The following is an 18,463-nucleotide window of genomic DNA, read 5'->3' as shown; positions in this document are numbered from 1 at the left end:
GGAATATGCCCCTGTTCATTTACTCATTGCAATCCCTGCACCCAGAAGGCGTCCCCTCCTCTGCTCAGAGTTCTTTTAACGTTACCTTGGCTAGGCTCTCCTTGTTTGCATTCGAGGGGCCTGTCTTGTCTGTGCTTCTCCTACACCTTTGATTACAGTACTTTAGGGAGCCAGATTGCCTTTTGAAGTCTTTGCAAAGTGCTGATATTGATCCACCACTGTAAGGACGAGCATTGTGTCTGTGACCTTGTCTGTGTCATTAGCACTAACAGTAATGTAATATTACTTTTTCCATTTACTGAAAAAACCATTGGCAGTTAGGTTGAAGCAGAAAATCAATTTATCCTCCATGCCTAGGGAATAAAATCTAGAGTTGAACAAAGTCATAGCCCCTTATGTTCACAGTGTTTGAAATCTCTCTGTTACAGTCTATTATAAAAATGCTGTAATATATTACAAATTCAGCGAGACTCTCACAACACAGGAGCAAAATGGCTTCCTGTTTACAACCAACTGGTTTTTTTCTTTCGCTCCCTGCCTGTTAACATTAATAAGATTGTCTTGACACTAAATTCCAAATCTCACACACCTTTCTGTACCTTCTGACAGCTCATCGTTCAGTCAAAGGCAAGAAGGATCCGACAGGGGAGATAAACTGACAATATTTAATCAGGTGGGAGAGTCCAGAACAAGGTGGAATGACCTTAAAATTAGAACCAGGCTAGTCTGGGTGATGTCAGGAATGGAGCACTTCTTCACACCAAGGGGAGTGGAAATCTGGAACTCTCTCCTTGTGAAAAGCTGCGGAGACTGCGGGTTTAATTAAGAGTTTCAAAATTGAGAATGATAGATTTTCACGGGCTGTGGTAATATTAGGACGGCACAGTGGTTAGCACTGCTGCCTCACAGCGACAAGGACCTGGGTTTGATTCCCGGCTTGGGGTCACTGTCTGTGTGGAGTTTGCACGTTCTCCCTGTGTCTGTGTGGGTTTCCTCCGGGTGCTCCGGTTTCCTCTCGTAGTCTGAGAGACATGCTGGTTAGGTGCATTGGCCATGTTAAATTCTCCCTCGGTGTATCCCAACAGGCGCAGTAATGCAGTGACTAAAGGATTTTCACAGTAACTTCATTGCAGTGTTAATGTAAGCCGACTTATGACACCAATAAATAAACTTAATCTTAAAAAAGGATATGGAACCAAGGTGGGTAGATGGAGTTAGACCACAGACCAACAATGATCAAACTTAATGATGCAGCAGGCTTGAAGGATCTCCTCCTGTCCCAATGTTACTGTGTTGGCAATCCCACCATCACTTAAAATCTACCATTTGCTCGTGAGTAATGAGGTGAACACATGGGCCAGGATTTTCCAGCCTTGCTTGCCCTGAAACCTGAAATCCTGCCTCTACTATGACCTCTGGCAGTTTGTTCCAGACACTCACCAGCCTCTGTGTGAAAACAATTGACCCTCTAGAGATACAAAAGTGTCCAGAGGGGCAATTTTTTCGCACAGGGAGTGGTAAGTGTCTGGAACAAGCTGCTAGAAGTAGTAATAGAGGCTGGTTTAATTTTGTCTTTTAAAAAGCATTTAGACAGTTACGTGGATAAGGTGGCTATCAAGGGATATGGGCCAAATGCAGGCGATTGGGACTAGCTTAGTCATTTGAAAAAATAGCAGCGTAGACAAGTTGGACTGAATGGCCTGCTTCCATGCTGTAATCCTCAATGACTCTAGGTCAATGGACCTTTCTATGGTCTGTCCCTTGCCTGTTCCCATTCCCATGGCGAGTGGGATGGTAAAATTCACCCCACTGTCTTTTGGATGAGACGTTAAACTGAGGCCCCATCTACCTCAGGTAGATATAATAGATCCCACAGCATCATTTATCCTTACCATCGGGGACAATATTTATCCTTCAACCAACATCACAAAAAAAAAGAGATTATCTGTTTATTTTCGTGCTGTTGTGTCTAAGAGTTTCCTGTGCAATTTGGTTGCCATGTTGCAACATTAAAACAGTGACTACGTTTCAAAAGTACTTCACTGGATGTGAACACTTTGAGACATCCAGTAGTTTTAATAAGCACTTTATAAATGCAAATCTTTCTTTTTGCTAAGGTGTCGCTGTATTTTTTAAAAACATTTGTGTGCGGGTGGCTCCATATATTCAAAACGTACATCATAGAATCCCTACAGCGCAGAAGGAGGCCATTCGACTCCCTGAGTCTGCATCGACCACAATCCCACCCAGATCCTACCCCCCGTAACCCTACACATTTACCCTGCTAATCTCCCTGACGCTAACGGGCAATTTAGCACGGCCAATCAACCTAACGAACACATCTTTGGACTCTGGGCGCACCCGGAGGAAACCCACGCAGACACGGGGAGAACATGCAAACTCCACACTGACAGTCACCCAAGACTGGAATTGAACCCAGGTCCCTGGTGCTGTGAGGCAGTAGTGGTAAACACTGTGCAATCGTGCCAACATATCACTATCAGAAAATTCAATAATCTATTATCTTTGTTGCCTACAGCCTCGACTGTTCCATAGCTGCCCTCGCAGCCCTCCCACTTTATACTTTCCATAAAAAGACTCTGCTGCCTCTGAACCTGACTGGCATCAAGTCCTGTTCACTCACCATCCCATTTTCTTGCTGGCCTTGGCTACCTTTCTGGCAACACTTTGATTTAAAAAGTCACATCTGTGTTTTCAAATCTCTGGAACCTTCCCATAACTGTTCAAAACCTCTGCATCCCTCCAATTCTGGCCTCTTGTACATCCCCAAATGCTGTCGCTTCACCGTTCGGCTACCTGAACTCTGACCTCTGGAATTCCCTCCTTAAACCTCGCTGCAACGTCTGTCCTTCTTTAAGATGTCCCTTAAAACCTGCCTCTTTGATGGAGTTTTTAGTGACTTCTGACTTCTCCTTGTGTTTACTCCATATCAAATTTTAATCGATAAGACGTACTCCTGTGAAGCACCTTAGAAAGATTGACCACGTTAAAAGTGCTATATAAATACAAGTTGTTGTTGTAAAACAACAAGCTGGTTTATTTTTACACATAAACTAAATTTTACTCGATCAGGTATTTAGAGAATTTCAATCCATTTCATATTACTTTGCTAAACATTGGAAACAAAGCACACCCCGCACTCACCCGATTAACAGCTGGACTGACTTTGCAGATGAGTGAATCCCCCAAACTGGCTGACTTAGGATGAGGGAATTCTTGGTAACAGATGCAGCTTTGTGGATAGCCTTCTTGCCTTGTGAGTCAGAAGGTTGTGGGTTCAAATCCCACGACAGGCTGTTTGAATCGAGGCTGTCGCTCCAAATGCATTACAGAGGGAGGGCTGCACTGTCAGAGATGTGATCTTCCAGCTGAGTGGTTGCACCCGTGGTTCTGCCAGCTCTCTCTGGTGGATGTTAAAAATGCCATGACAACTGCTGCAAAGCAGAGCGGAACATTTCTCCCCACTGTCCTCGCCAACATTTATCCTTCAACCAACATTGCTAAAACAAGTGAACTGATCATTATCTCTTCATTGTTGGTGAGATCTTTTTGTGCAGAGACTGGCACCCCTATGAGTGCTACTTTTAGATTTTGACCAATGTTACTGACAACTTAACAAAATGTCTGCTATCTCTTTGAAAGTCAGACTGCATTTTACAATCATACTTGTTGGAAACACGTAATCAATAATAATAGTCCCAACAGCAGATAAAAATGGGCATTTTCCTTCTCATTCATCAATCATTCTCAGGCTGAACATACAATATATAATTAATCATCGGTTTTTAAACCATCTTGCATTGATCCCTGGGCTAAGGTGAAAAAAGGCTTGTTTCTCCAGTAATACATTGGGTGGCATCGCTGAAATGTCTCCTTATCCCTTCTGAAATGGTTCTGGAAAATAGTAGGGGGGATGGTGGCATCGTGGTTATGTCACTGGCCTAATAATCCAGAGAACCAGGCTAATGCTCTGGGGACACGGGATCAAATCTCATCAAGGCGACTGGTAGAATTTAAATTCAATGGACAAAATCTGGAATTGAAAGCTAATCTCAGTCATGGTAACTTTGAAACTATCGTTGATTGTTGTAAGAAAAATTCACCTGGTTCACTCTCTTCCCCTAGGCCCAAATGTGATTCCAAATTCACAGTCATGTGGTCGAAACTTAACTGCCCTCTGAAATGGTCTAACAAGTCACTCAGCTGAAGGGCAATTAGGGATGGGCAACAATGATCATTAAAATTAAAAGAAACTCTGATGTTTACTCAATCACAGTGTTTTTTGCGACCCTAAGTTGAGACACGTTTTACCCGACGATATATGGTGGTGCAGTGCACGTTCACAGGTCCCTAGACGTAGCAGGACAGGTGGATAGGATGGTAAAGAAAGTATATGTATTGCTTTCCTTTACTGAATGAAGTTTGGAATACAAAAACGGGGATATAACACCAGTACGGTATAAAACGCTGGTTCAGCCACAACAGGGGTTTTATGTACCTTTCCATCAACACATTACAGGAAGGACATAATTTCTCTGGAGAGATTTGATTTGATTTATTATGCATTATCATATAGTGAAAAGTATTGTTTCGTGATGCTATACAGACAAAGCATACCGTTCATAGAGAAGGAAATGAGAGATGCAGAATATAATGTTACAGTCATATCTAGGGTGTAGAGAAAGATTGACTGGTGCGAACTAGGTCCATTCAAAAGTCTGACAGTGGCAGGGAAGAAGCTATTCTTCAATCGATCAGTACATGACCTCAGACTTTTGTATCTTTATCCCGATGGAAGAAGGCGGAAGACAGAATGTCCAGGGTGGGTGGAATCCTTAATTGTGCTGGCTGCTTTGCTGAGACAGCGGGAGGTGTAGACAGAGTCAATGGATGGAGGCTGGTTTGCGAGACGGATTGGGCTACATTCACAACCTTTTGTAGTTGCATGTGGTCTTGGGCAGCGCAGGAGCCATACCAAGCTGTGATACAACCAGAAGTAATGCTCTCTAAGGTGCATCTGTAAAAGTTGGTGAGAGTCGTAGCTGACATGCCAAATTTCCTTAATCTTCTGAGAAAGTAGAGGCATTAGTGGGCTTTCTTAACATTTCATGTTGGCACAGAAGGACCAGGACAGGTTGCTGGTGATTTGGACACCTAAAAACGTGAAGCTCTCGACCCTTTCTACTTCGTCCTCGTTGATGTAGACAGGGAAATGTTCTCCCCTATACAAAGGGTCATGAACGAAACCCTGTCTATCACTCAAACCAGCCTTCCACTCATTGGTACTGTCTACACTTCCCACTGCCTCGGAAAAGCAGTCAGCATAATTAAGGAACCCACACACCCCGGACATACTCTCTTCCACTTTCTTCCATTGGGATAAAGATACAAAAATCTGAGAACACCTGCCAACCGACTCAAGAACAGCTTCTTCTCTGCTGCCATCAGACCTTTGAATGGACCTAACTCACATTGAGCTGATCTTTCTCTACACCCTAGCTATGAATCTAACACTACCTTCTGCACTCTCTCTTTTCCTTATCTTTGAACGGTGTGCTTTGTATGGCGCATAAGAAACTATACTTTTCATTGTATATCAACACACGGCAATAATAAATCAAATCAAAATCAAATCAAAGAATTCATGCACCTCTGCCTTAAAAATATTCAAAGACTGCTTCCACTGCATTTTCGGGAAGAGAGTTCCAAAAACTCACAACCCTCGAGAGGAAACTTTGCCTCATAAGAACATAAGAAATAGGAGCAGGAGTAGGCCATCTAGCCCTTCGAGCCTGTCCTGCCATTCAATAAGATCATGGCTGATCTGAAGTGAATCAGTTCCACTTTCCCGCTTTCTCCCCGTAACTCTTAATTCCCTTGTCTATCAGAAATCTATCTACCCGTGACTTAAATATATTCAACAAGGTAGCCTCCACCACTTCAATGGGCAGAGAATTCCAGAGATTCACCACCCTTTGAGTAAAGAAGTTCCTCGTCAACTCTGATCTAAACTGCGCCCCCCCCCCTTATTTTGAGGCTGTGCCCTCTAGTTCTGCTGTCCTTTCTGAGCGGGAAGAATCTCTCTACCTCTACCCTACCTAGCCCCTTCGTTATCCTGTAGGTCTCTGTAAGACCCTCCCTCAGCCTTCTAAACTCTAATGAGTACAGACCCAGTCTATTCAATCTCTCTTCATAAGCTGACCCCCTCATCTCCAGTATCAGCCTGATGAACCTTCTCTGTACTCCCTCCAAGGCCAATATGTCCTTTCGCAAATACAGGGACCAAAACTGCACACAGTACCCCAGTTGCGGCCTCACCAGTACCCTGTACAGTTGCAGCAAGACCCCCCTGCTTTTACATTCTATCCCCCTCACTATAAAGGCCAGCATCCCATTCGCCTTCTTGATCACCTGCTGCACCTGCAGACTGGGTTTTTGCGACTCGTGCACAAGGACCCCCAGGTCCCTCTGCACCGTAGCGTGCTGCAGCTTTTCACCCTTTAAATAGTAATCCCTCCTACTATTATTTCTACCAAAGTGGATAACCTCACATTTGCTAACGTTATACTCCATCTGCCAGGTCCTCGCCCACTCACTCAGCCTATCCAGATCTCTCTGCAGACTTTCCACGCCTTCCACGCAATTTGCTTTTCCACTCATCTTCGTGTCATCAGCAAATTTTGTTACCCTACACTCAGCCTCCTCCTCCAGATCATCAATGTATATGGTAAACTGTTGAGGCCCCAGCACCGGTCCCTGCCGTACTCCACTAGTCACCAACTGCCAACCAGAAAAGCACCCATTTTATGGTTGCTTTATTCATCTCCATTTTAAATGGGCAACCCGTTATTTTTAAACAGTGACCCTTAGTTCTTGATTCTCCCAGAAGAGTAATCATTTTTCTACATCCACCCTGTCAAGACCCCTCAGGCTGCTATATGGTTCAATCTAATTGCCTCTTACTCTTCTAAACTTCAGCCTATTCAACCTTCAGTCATAAGACAACTCACTCATTCCAGGTATTAGTTAGGTAAACTTTCTCTCAACTGCTTCCAACATATTTACATCCTTCCTTAAATAAGGCGACTAATACTGTACACAGTACACCAGATGTGGTCTCTCTTGTGCTCTGTATAACTGAAGCATAACTTCCCTGCTTTCATATTCAGTGAATTGACACTCTAGTGCTGTATACACTGAGGGAGAATGCTGTCTTTCAGATACCAGCGGCCTGTCTACCCGCTCACATGTAAGCAATCATAGAAATGTTACCGTGCAGAAGGAGGCCATTCAGCCCCATGAAGTCTGCACTGACAGCAATCCCACCCCAAGACCTACCCCACAAACTCACACATTTGCCCCACTAATCCCTCTAACCTACACATCCCAGGACACTAAGGGGCAATTTAGCATGTCCAATGCACCTAACCCCACATATCTTTTGGACTGTGGGAGGAAACAGGAGTACCTGGAGGAAACCCAAGCAGAATATGCAAACTCCACACAGACAGTGACCCAAGTCAGGAATCAAACCTGGGTCTCTGGAGCTGTGAGTCAGCAGTGCTAACTACTTTGCCACCCCTGGAGCACTATTGGAAGAAGAACAGAATCTTGTAGTATCCTGAATGATATTTATCCTTCCAACAACATCTGTAAAAAAACAGATAATCCAGTCTTTTATTCTGTTGAGTTTTTCTGTGCCTACATTTACTTTGTTGTTGTTTGTTTGTGAATAAATTGTCAGCCGCGTTTGCTCTATTACAACATTGACTACATTTCAAAAGTATTTCTTTGGCTTTAAAGTGCTTTGCATCAACCTGTGGTCATGAAAATCACTGTGTAAATGCAAGTTCTTTATTTTTCTCGCATAACAACTACATTTGCATCTAGGTGCCAGTGAGAACTTTCATTTAAATTGCAGAATGGAAGCATTTCAAAGGAACTGGTTGGATTTGATGTTTGCAGATGGGCTGACTTTAATGCAGCTTGTTAACAGTGGCAGAAAGGGGAAGTGTGGACCTGCCTGCTACTGTGTGCAAAATTATGTCAAAGAGTATTGTTTAATGGCAAACAAGGCTGTGCCCTCAGGCAGAAAGGAGGAGGAAAGAATCTCTGCCAGACTGGAATGGCCACAGGCTAGTTTGGAGACACAAATATTGAGTAGCCTATTATAATTATCAAACAGTCACAAAGACGCCAAATTAGTATCTTCATCTACAACTGGAGGCTAAATCTCAAGGGAAGATATATGATGATTTACAATAAAGGCTTAGTGTCTTTGCAAAGTTGCAACACAATGGGGAGATTCAGATGTCGTCAAAAGCCCTGAGAAAACTCCAAAGACAAGACTGTAAGCAAGATCCAAGCTCAGAGATTGTATTCCAGCCATCGCTCACTTCTGTTTAGCCCTTCTCTATTTTGTGTTTATCAAAGTGAAGGGTATTACCGATAAAATAAAAAGGATGACTTGCACTTATACAGTGGCTTTCACAACCTCAGGACATCCCAAAGTGCATTACAGTCACTCAAATACTTCCTGCAGTCATTGTTGTAGAGAAAGCAGCAGCCAATTTATGCACAGCAAGCTCCCACAAACAGCTATAGTTAAGAAAGCCCACAAACATCTTTACTTTCTCAGGAGGCTGAGGAAATTCGGCATGATTCTGTTCTATGATTCTATGTCCTCTATGACATTCACCGATTGTTACAGATGCACCATAGAATGCATCCTTTCCAGAGGTATGACAGCTTGATATGGCTCCTGCTCTGACCAAGACCACAATAAACTACAAAGGGTTGTGAACGAAGCCCAGTCCTTCACGCAAACCACCCTCCCATCCATTGACTCTACATTTCCTGCTGCCTCAGAAAAGCAACCAGCATAATCGAGGACCCCACACACTCCAAACGTTCTCTCTTCCACTTTCTTCCATTAGGTAAAAGATACGAAAGTCTGAGATCGCTTACCAACCGACTCAAAAGCAGCTTCTTCACTGCTGCCATTAGACTTTTGAATGGACCTACCTCGCATTAAATTAATCTTTCTCTACACATTAGTTCTGACTGCAACACCACATTCTGCACCCTCTCCTTTCCTTCTCCCCTATGTACTCTATTAACAGTATGTTCTGTCTGTATAGCGCGTAAGAAGCAATACTTTTCACTGTATACTTATTCATGTGACAATAATAAATCAAATCAAGTGATAAGGGCCAGATGATCTGCTCCAACAATACTGGCTCCAGTGAAACTTTAACTCACAACTTTCTGACCTTTCTGACCCAGAGGTGAAGTGTCACCAATTGAATGGCAGCCAATGTGTAACAGAATACTTTCCCAAATTGGGAAATCCAATATCAGTATTAAATGCTTCCAGTTGGGATACAGTGCAGCCATACACATGGCAAAACCCTTGGTATTCTGCCTCAAAACAGTGCCATTCATCAATATGATCTTTCAGCATGTTACAGGCAATGTAAATGTGCATAATCAGGAACAGTGAAATTGATTCTAATTTTTTTTGTGACCCTGGTACAATCCCCACCATGTTTAAAACAGGTAGTTGTTTAGATTGGCTAATAAGTGCTAACTATTTGCAATATTAATTATAAAATTGCCTTTTCCCACACTCTAAAATGTCCTGTTTATTTTAGGAAGAAACAAGCACTGCAGGTCTCTGCACCATCAAATGCACTTGATTAGTCATTTCGAACATTAGATTTCAAATTACTGAGGAAAGCCCCCTCACTATTTGGGATCCAGTGCAGAGGAAGGGGATAATAAATCAGTCAGGATAACTGCAGCTGGTCACTACCCAGGAAACAACAGGTGAAAACAGAGGCTGCAATGCAGTGAAGCACGTTGGAGCATCCTTAATTGAGGAGGGTTTGTGGGTCCAGTGGGATCCACCACTTTGAGTTATGCAGCCTTTGGCTAATTGCTGCAGCTGTCTGATGACTTATTTATAGAATGCTGGCCAAAACTCTGTTTGGATACAGACCAATTTCCATACTTGTGGAGGAAATGTTGTACACTTCGTCAGTCTGCTAAGGGAGATGCAATAGAACAGCTGAAGATCTTGTCTGTGAAGCCATTGATGATTTTTCTGTTTGTGTTAGTATTCTCAGTTCTCCCTTACATTTTGCTTAACACATTCTATGAAATAAGAAAACCAGACATGTATTTTTATAGCTGCTTTCACAACTTGAAAGTTTATCTATTAGTCACAAGTAGGTTTACGTTAACACTGCAATGACGATACTGTGAAATCCCCTAATTGCCACACTGCAACACCCATTCAGGTACTTCTTTCATGTACCTAACAAGTAAAACGAACTCAAATTAACTTAGGGACAAATTAAGAGGGGCAGCCCCCCAAAAAGGAAGGGGGGAACGGCCCGAACAGAAACCAAAGTCCAAAGGAAACTTAAAACATTAAATCAAAATGTGGTTTTAAGGGTCTATAACACACGCCAGCCCCTGTGGTGCCCAGTGGGCACGGAAGGTGTCAACTGCGCCCTTGGTCCCTCTCCAGGGACACCTGGCCGCGAACGTAGCCACGGTAGAGGGGCAGGCAGTCGGGATGGGCGGCCCCGTCGATCGCCCGCTGCCTGGACTTATTGATGGAACACCCATTCAGGAACACTGAGGGAGAATTGAGCATAGCCAATTGACCTAAACAGCAAGTCTTTCAGACTGTGGGACGAAACAGGAGCATCCGGAGGAAACGCACGCAGCCACAGGGAGAACGTGCAGACTCTGCACAGACATTAATCTAAGCCAGGAATCGAACCCAAGTCCCTGGCACTGTGAGGCAGCAGTGCTAACCACTGTGTCACCCTCTGGATGTACTGAGTTTTTTTTGTATTGAAACCTATTCACTGTCTGACTGTAGGGAAAGTGGTGGACAGCTTACACACATGTTCCCCAAACAGCAGTCGTCGAATAGTTCATGTGTTTCAGTTAGTTGATTTTCACCCAACTCACTATAGACAAACTTATGTGGGGCATGTGATCTGCTGATCCACAAACTCTGGCACCCTGGTGCTTGTAGGTGGTGAAAGTCAATGCATCAGCAAATGTGAACCATTTTATTTGGCAGCAGTTAGTGCAAAATGCTAACTTCGTTTCTGCCTCTTCCCTTTAAAATCAATGTCAATGCCCATTTCCTTTCAAGTAGGCATTTGATTTCTTTCTCCAGATCCCTCGAATCGAGGCTCAGTCCATTTCTCTCTTTGTGAAATCCCTTGGGGCTATGCCAATGAATTATTAAACAATGAATTAATTGTATATGTATCTTAATGTGATGTGTGGAGCCATCAATATACCGAAACATTTGGACCTCCAAGCGATAGGGGCGCAACATTGCCAACTCCATGGTTCCCCTTGAGCAACTGGGATACAAATGAAATAAAAACGTATACAGAATGACGAGGCCGAGAAGTTAATTGAAAACGATCCAAAATATATCGTGAAATCTGCGAGGATTTTAAATTTAACGGTCAGATGGACTGCATGAAGCAGGTGCATCGGTCCAACCACCACGATTGCGCATGTGTCCACGCTGCAAGCGGCTGTTGGTGTGCATGTGTATTCAGTTCCAATTGCGCGTGCGTACTTGCCGGCAGTCGCTCAGGTAGCGCCCATGCGTAGTGGCTGGGAGTCACTGGTAGCGCGCATACGCATGCGCCGGTGGTTGCTGCGTCTGGCGTTTTTTGCCGCAGTAGCAGCGGTTGCGAGCGAGCGGCGCGGGCCGAAGAAGCGAACGAATTCATGACCTTACCCACAGTTTAACTATGCAGTCCTGTCAGCTCCACAGAAAGTAAGTGCCCGTCTGGCGTTTGATTTGGTGGTCGTTTTTTCCCCCCCTCCCCTCCGGAGGGCTGTCGGATTTTAGTTCCATTCTTGAGGCGGCGTCGGACAGTTAACAAAAGAGGGGCGGGCGCCCGGGCAACCGAAGCTGCCAGCGGAAGTTCCGCCCCCTTCTGCGCCACTGACTGGTTTATTGTGCCCTCAATGGGCGGGACGTTACCGCACAGGCGGGTCCCCCATTGGTCAGCTGCTGCTGTCAATCACGCCAGCTGCTGCCTGACTTCCGGCAGGGAGTTGGGTCGGGAGCTCTGGCTTTTTTTCCTGCTTTTTTTTCCTCACAAAAGTCACTGAATTGCATTTTTATGATCGGAAGGATTTTTTTTTGTAAATAATGCCGTAAACGATGCCAAGCAAACGCCGCCGGCCTTGTCGTGTGGAGGTTGCAGCCCTTTGCAGCGAATATTTAAGAGTAAGAATCCACCGGTTGTGTCTATTTAACTTTTTAAATGTCTGAAAATTTTCATTCATCAATCCAATATTTTATTTTTGTTTTAAATTTGATTTTTATAAACTCCATGAAGTGAGATTGGTGCCCATGACAAGCTGGCTGCAGTGGCTACTGTCATTTTAAAAAGAAAATATTATGCCAACAAGAAGTGCTAAAGTTAACTTTTTGTAGGGGGGAAAATAAAACTTCTTGAGGTAATTTTTGTTACAGAAGTGAGGGACTAAATTAATCTTAAACATACAGGCTCTGAGGCGTCAGTCTGGCTTTGTGTGTGTGTGTGAAAATTTTTTCTCTGATGTCAAGCCTTTTTCTTTAATACATTCACATACAAGGGCAGCTTCAAAGAACGCTATTTAAAATGCAGTATTTCAAGGGGAGGGTTGGTTGTCCGCTCTGCAAATCTTTATTAAACCAGAGCCGTCTGTCCGTGTCACATGAAGATTAATGTGGGGGGAGAGGGAGGACAGACGGGGGGGGGAGAGAGAGAGAGAGAAAATCGCAGCTTGATTTGAATTGCCAGCTCCTTTTCATCTCCCATCATGAGGGATTGTGGTGTTAGGCGGTGGCATAACCTTGTGGCTGATGCACGGTTTAATCAGTCGAGGCAATCTGCAATCTTTACAGTACGCCATTGTTACAAAGGCATTTCCCCTGCTCGTACTGTTTTTAAAACCAGTTTATCTCGAATTGATTAGCTGGGAATCCAGCGTGACTAATCATTTGCGCAGGACGGCAGCAGTTGTCATTAGATATCTCTTCCTCTTTCTTTCTGTCTGTTCCAACGCCCCCCCCCCCCCTCACCACCCACTGCATCCCCAGAGAATAACAATTAATTTTGGCCGTGCGACGTTATTGTACTTCCACTGTGTGGTCGTTCCCCCCACCCCAGTGCTCAAGGAGAACAACACATGGAAATGACACACAACTGGGATTATTTTTACTTTATTTAATGGATGGGGGTTCGTTGACATGAGCATGAAGTTCCTGCAGAAACTGCTCATTGTGAGTAGATGGAGACTGTGTTATCTCTTTCGGGAGAGATAAGAGAATGGATTGCTGGCCTGTTTCTGAACCCGGCTTTTAATGAATCGGTTGCTAGGCAAATTTCATCTCGATCAGTTTAATCCTCAAGATGTCGTTTACACTTTGACGCCGGGTAATGCAGGCGACTTGCTCACATTTAAGCCTTGCTGCACAGCAATTGTGAGGTCTTCAGATGTCCAAACCATGTACTTAAAATTTAAGCTGTAATATAGTTTTCAGTGCAGGCTGTAAGTGTTTTGGTTGACTTGTCTTATAATTATGTTGACGTTTAAAAAAAACATATTGCACTAAAACTACTTTTTCTAACTGCTAGCACATTTAACTAATTGGCATAATTAAAGCGAGAGGACAGTAATTTTCTAGGGAGTTGGATTTTACGTAAATGTTTTCTAATTGTTCCCATGTGGCTGGCCTTTTTTTAAAAAGAACCCTGGTATTTAGACATTGGTTTTGAAAACTCATTTCATGCTGTACATCTATATTTTTTCCTTTGTATAATGGGGTATAATTTATTCCCAAAACACCTGTTTAGCTTCAAGCTTTCAATATATGACTTAAGGGATGTTTACTTGGGGTCTGGCTTTTAAAGTAAGCTGAATAAACAAGTGCTTGAAAATTTTGATCTATGCTGGAGGCTGATGGTTTCCTAGTTGGGAAAAGTCTATGCCAGCCATGTTGTATAGTTGACTAATTAAAAGTCTCATGTTGCTGCAACAGCATTTCCAGTTCTGAGAGAGGTAATGGAGCAAAATGTGCTGTATGTTTCGAACATACGTGAGTACTAGTGGAATTTTGCAGTTGAATTCCAGAATTTAACTGCAAAAAAGATAATGACTGTTGACAGTTTACTAATTCCCCCAGCTATTTGCGGCAGTGCCGCAAGGAAGAAGATGATGCGACTGGTAAGATGCACTTAGTTTGCCAACGCATCATTATATTGAAATTTGATTATACAGCAGTCACATCTTGCTGCCTCTTGTGCTTTAAGAGTTATTACTGACAGAATACCAGAGTGTTGTGATTCCACCCTGGAGTTGGAAGCCAGCTTTGAGTTGACAAGTTTGACATTTGGGAACTGAAGTTGGGAATGCCTGGGCAATAAAATTGTTCTGAAGCTATTGGTCAAGTGCTCTTATGAGAAACTAACTTTTATGTTTTTAAAAGGACTAGTCATATTGAATTGACATTTTCTTCTCCCTCATTAGCCTTTCCCCTGGATGGTGGGAAAGGAATGCTGAAATTGGAATATTGCACCATAATGTCATGCTGGTTTGGCACTGATCCAATCTTTTCCCGTGCTCAACCTTTACAAAATCTACATCAACCATAATGCACATCCTCCCCCATCCCCTGGGAAAATTGGCATTTATTAAGATTGAGCTTAATCTGGCATCTGAACCAGAGGTCGATCTAACCAATTTAAATGTGTGGACTTGCATTTGTGGCGAGTATTTATGATTTGAATCTTGTTACTAAATGAGCCCTGGACCCATTGCTATCAAGTTAAATCTTGATAAATGCCAGTTTGCTGAGATGTTGCACTTGGATATGAAGTTCATTGAAATTCTAAATCAGATGATTGCAATTCAAAACTAAATGCAGGCTCTGTTTAATCATTACTGAATGAAAACATTTTTCATCCTATTTATTTCCCTTATACATTATATGGAAGGTGCTGGGTTCTGGTTACTTATGCAAAGTCCCAACCTCTGAACCTATTTAATCTCTTCTTTTCAGAACACCTATTTCCATCATAGCATGCAGGTAGGTATTGCCTAATTGAGTTTAATGTCTAGCCCTCAACTATCTATATCTTGGCTTCTGATCAGCCCACTTTATCATTGTACTGCTCAGCTGTTTGGGGGACACAAGAAACAGTCATTTATGATCCAGTCCACTCAACACATGCTTTAGTGGGGGTCACTGGAAAGCAACCAGAAACTGCAGTGCTCTTATTCCCTGCCTGCTTCCCTAACTCGAAGGCAAATCTCACATTGGCCCTAAAGCTAGATTTCCCCCCTGCCCAAGTAAGGTGCCCCACACCTTGAGCTGCCTCGTAGAAATGCCCTCCATGTTCTTTGCTATGTCACAGAGGCGTTTCCTGTACAGGCTGCTGCTGCACACCTTCTATTACGGTGTCCTCACCTGTTGCCCAGATACACTTTGGCAGGCCTTGTTGCAGGGCGGCAGAGGTCCCCCTATGGAGAGATTTTCTCTCTCTCTCCCCCCCCCCCCCCCATCTCGAGGACATGGGCTGAAGGGTGCTACATGCAGCAGTACCGTATAATTGTAGGTTGCACCAGTTCACGGGCTCCCAGATGTGCCCTTTTTGCAACCTTGTGGAGTCCGTGGCCCATGTCTATGTTCAGTGTCATAAGCTGCACAACCTTTTCAGTTTCCTCAAAATCTTTTGTTGATGTTTTGTTTGCACTTCAGTCACATGCTCCTGATCTACAGACACCTAGTGCAGAAGGGGGCGGGGAAGGAGGAGGACTTCGTGAACCTGGGCCTGACAAGGCATGCCATCTACATGTTCAGGCAGCGGGCGAGGGCGTTGTCCAACCAGACTGCCCGTCTACTACAGCTATATTCGCGGCTGGATGTTCCTGGAGAGGGAGCGTGCGGTGTCCAAAGGCACAATTGATGCCTTCCATGCACACTGTGCACCACAGGAACTGAGGTGTATTATTGACCCCATAATCACATTTTAATTTCATGTTTTAAATTTCTTTCCTGCTTTGCCTTTTTGCTTCGTTGGTTCCTCCTCTTTAAGGGAGTTGTCCCCAAGTTAATTTGCTTTCATTTATTTGGTTGGACACAAAGATGTCCCTTACTCAAAGGCATTGAACCCACCATCATGGCAGAATTTAGAACATTCTGTCCAATTGACTTATACTCCACAGCACCCTCCCCCCAATCATCCTACTTCATCTCTCCCTATCTCTCCTGTACTTATTTAATTTCCCTTTAAATGTTTATTATCTGTCTCTTCTTCTTGTGGGTCAGAGTTTTGCATTCTCAGAATCTTTACAGTGGAGAAGGAGGCCAATCATGTCTGCGCTGGCTTTCTGAAAGAGCACTCCACTTGATCTCACTCTCCTGCCTTCACTGTAACTATGCACGTTCATTCTTTTCAGATAGCAATCCAGTTCCCTTTTAAATAGCTCAATTGAACTGGCCTTCACCACCCCCTCAGGAAGATCATTCAAGACCCCACCCACCCTCTGGGTTTTCTTGCATCACTTTTACTCTTTTCTCAATTACTTTGAATCTGTGCTCTCTTGTGGGAACAGTTTCTCTCTATTTACTCTGTTCATACCCCTCAGAATCTGGAATACCGCTATCAAGTCTTCACTCAGCCTTCTTTTCTACAAAGAAAACAGTCTCAACCCCTCTAGCTGTTCTGGGTAAAAGTGCTTCTCCTGACTATTCGTGACATTTTTGTTTTGGCCCCTGGTTTTGGAGATTCTGTCTCCCCTGTTAACACTCTATTTGGTCATCCCTTCACTTTTTCAGAGATAAGAGCCCCAAGCTGTTCAATATTTCCTGTTATAATCTCTCCATTTTGGTATCTTCACAGAAGTCTTTTTCCAATATCATCGAGTAATTGGAGAAGCCTTCATTTCCTTCAATTAATTTGTTGCTTTCCACAGTGTCTGGCAGGAGTTTAGTCATGAATATGGACATGTTTCTGACATTGCAGCTGTTCTAATAGTAGAGGCCTCCTGCTCAAACTCAAGCTGATTTTAACCACTGGGAAATGAAGGTGATCCTGATTGATTGTGCCTTTATATAGAAGTTCATTTTTAAGTTATTTAAAACGTCCACATCAGCAGTGGTTGGGGAGGGTGTGGTGAGTGGGTGTGGAAAAAATAAACTTGCACTCCTTTTGTTTTAGCCCCTTTAATTCTCCTGAAAACCTATTAAAATAATTGATATTACAAGTAAATCTTTCTTACAGTGGAATTTTTTCTGCTTGGGTCAGGAGTCTTACATCCTGAGAGTGCATAAAAAGTGATTTAGTGCACCAGCCGTTCTATACTTGGATTATGCAGTTGTTAATAATTAACTAGTGTTTCAGATTAAAATGCAGAAATCATAACTGGGATCCCAAATCCTTTTCAAATAGGCTGTCACTTGGAGCCAGGAGCATTGAGCTTAATTTATCACTATTCAAAATGTGGGGCACGAGCCCAGGATGTCCAGGAAGAGATCAGGGCATTTGGGAACAAAACATGCGACCTCTGTGAATTGCTTGAAACTAAATGGAAGCGGAAAAGATGGAAGGAGCACACCCTGATGTCAACGTCCTGACACTGCACTGGGGAGGGAGGTGGACTGCACAGCTGGATAAATTGGTGTCTACAGTCTTCCAACGCATTCCCATACAGGCCCTGGATCTAAAATCATGCATTATTTCCTGGAGTAGGAAATGTCTAAAATGCTTGTTTAAATATTGTTCACCTGTTGTTCATTTTGCTTTATAAGCCACTGTACTGACACTCTTCAGTATAAAGCCTGCACTTTCAATCTTTCAATGTTTAGGCAAATTTATTCAACCTTATTTGAACAGATTTGCTGCATTGGCTGCTGGTGGCACTTTGCAGCATGAAGTTCCATATGATTTTTTTTAGTGCAACTTCATAGAATTGTGGTTTATGCTCTTAGCCCCCAACAGTGCAATAGCATACTTGCTGAAAGTGTTTTGCAATCCCTAATTCCAAAATGGGAATGTGCCAGAATTGATGTAAGTAACCTGATTGCTGGGGGAGAAATTTCCAATATTTGGATCATGATCTCAAGATCTTTGGAATGTGTTTGCTTGTAACTAGGAATGAATTTGGCTATGCTCTTTTGCACTCCCCAGTCCACCTCAAAGATACTATTCAAGAATAGTTTCCTGATAAGGACCATCTAAGTACATGGGAAGGATAGCAAGAATGATTTATATCGCACTGTTAACATACTAAAATGTTCAGGAGCGTTATGAAATTTGATACTTGACTACATAATATGATATTAGGATGGATGACCAAAAACTTGGACAAATGTGTTGGTTTTTAAGCAGAGCCTTAAAGG

The 18,463-nt window shown here is 43.2% G+C and overlaps 1 protein-coding gene across 2 annotated transcripts in view; it reads left to right on the top strand.

The window, feature by feature from the left end:
* Nucleotides 1-11,288: 11,288 nt before the first annotated feature.
* The window catches only part of LOC145357371 (protein FAM222B-like), a 47,201-nt gene continuing 40,026 nt past the window's right edge, over nucleotides 11,289-18,463 (top strand). The window contains exon 1 of one of the 2 annotated variants that reach the window (XM_080210677.1): nucleotides 11,289-11,842. The gene's annotated coding sequence lies outside the window, so the exon portion shown is untranslated. Of the gene's footprint in view, nucleotides 11,843-12,150; nucleotides 12,302-18,463 lie in introns of those variants that run through there. The other variant, XM_080210678.1, reaches the window with a different exon arrangement.

Source organism: Carcharhinus amblyrhynchos, chromosome 23, assembly GCF_965287045.1.
Source record: "Carcharhinus amblyrhynchos chromosome 23, sCarAmb.v2.hapA, whole genome shotgun sequence".
NCBI lineage: Eukaryota > Metazoa > Chordata > Chondrichthyes > Carcharhiniformes > Carcharhinidae > Carcharhinus > Carcharhinus amblyrhynchos.
Note: the sequence above shows the minus strand (reverse complement) of the source record. Positions and strands in the feature narration are given on the sequence as shown.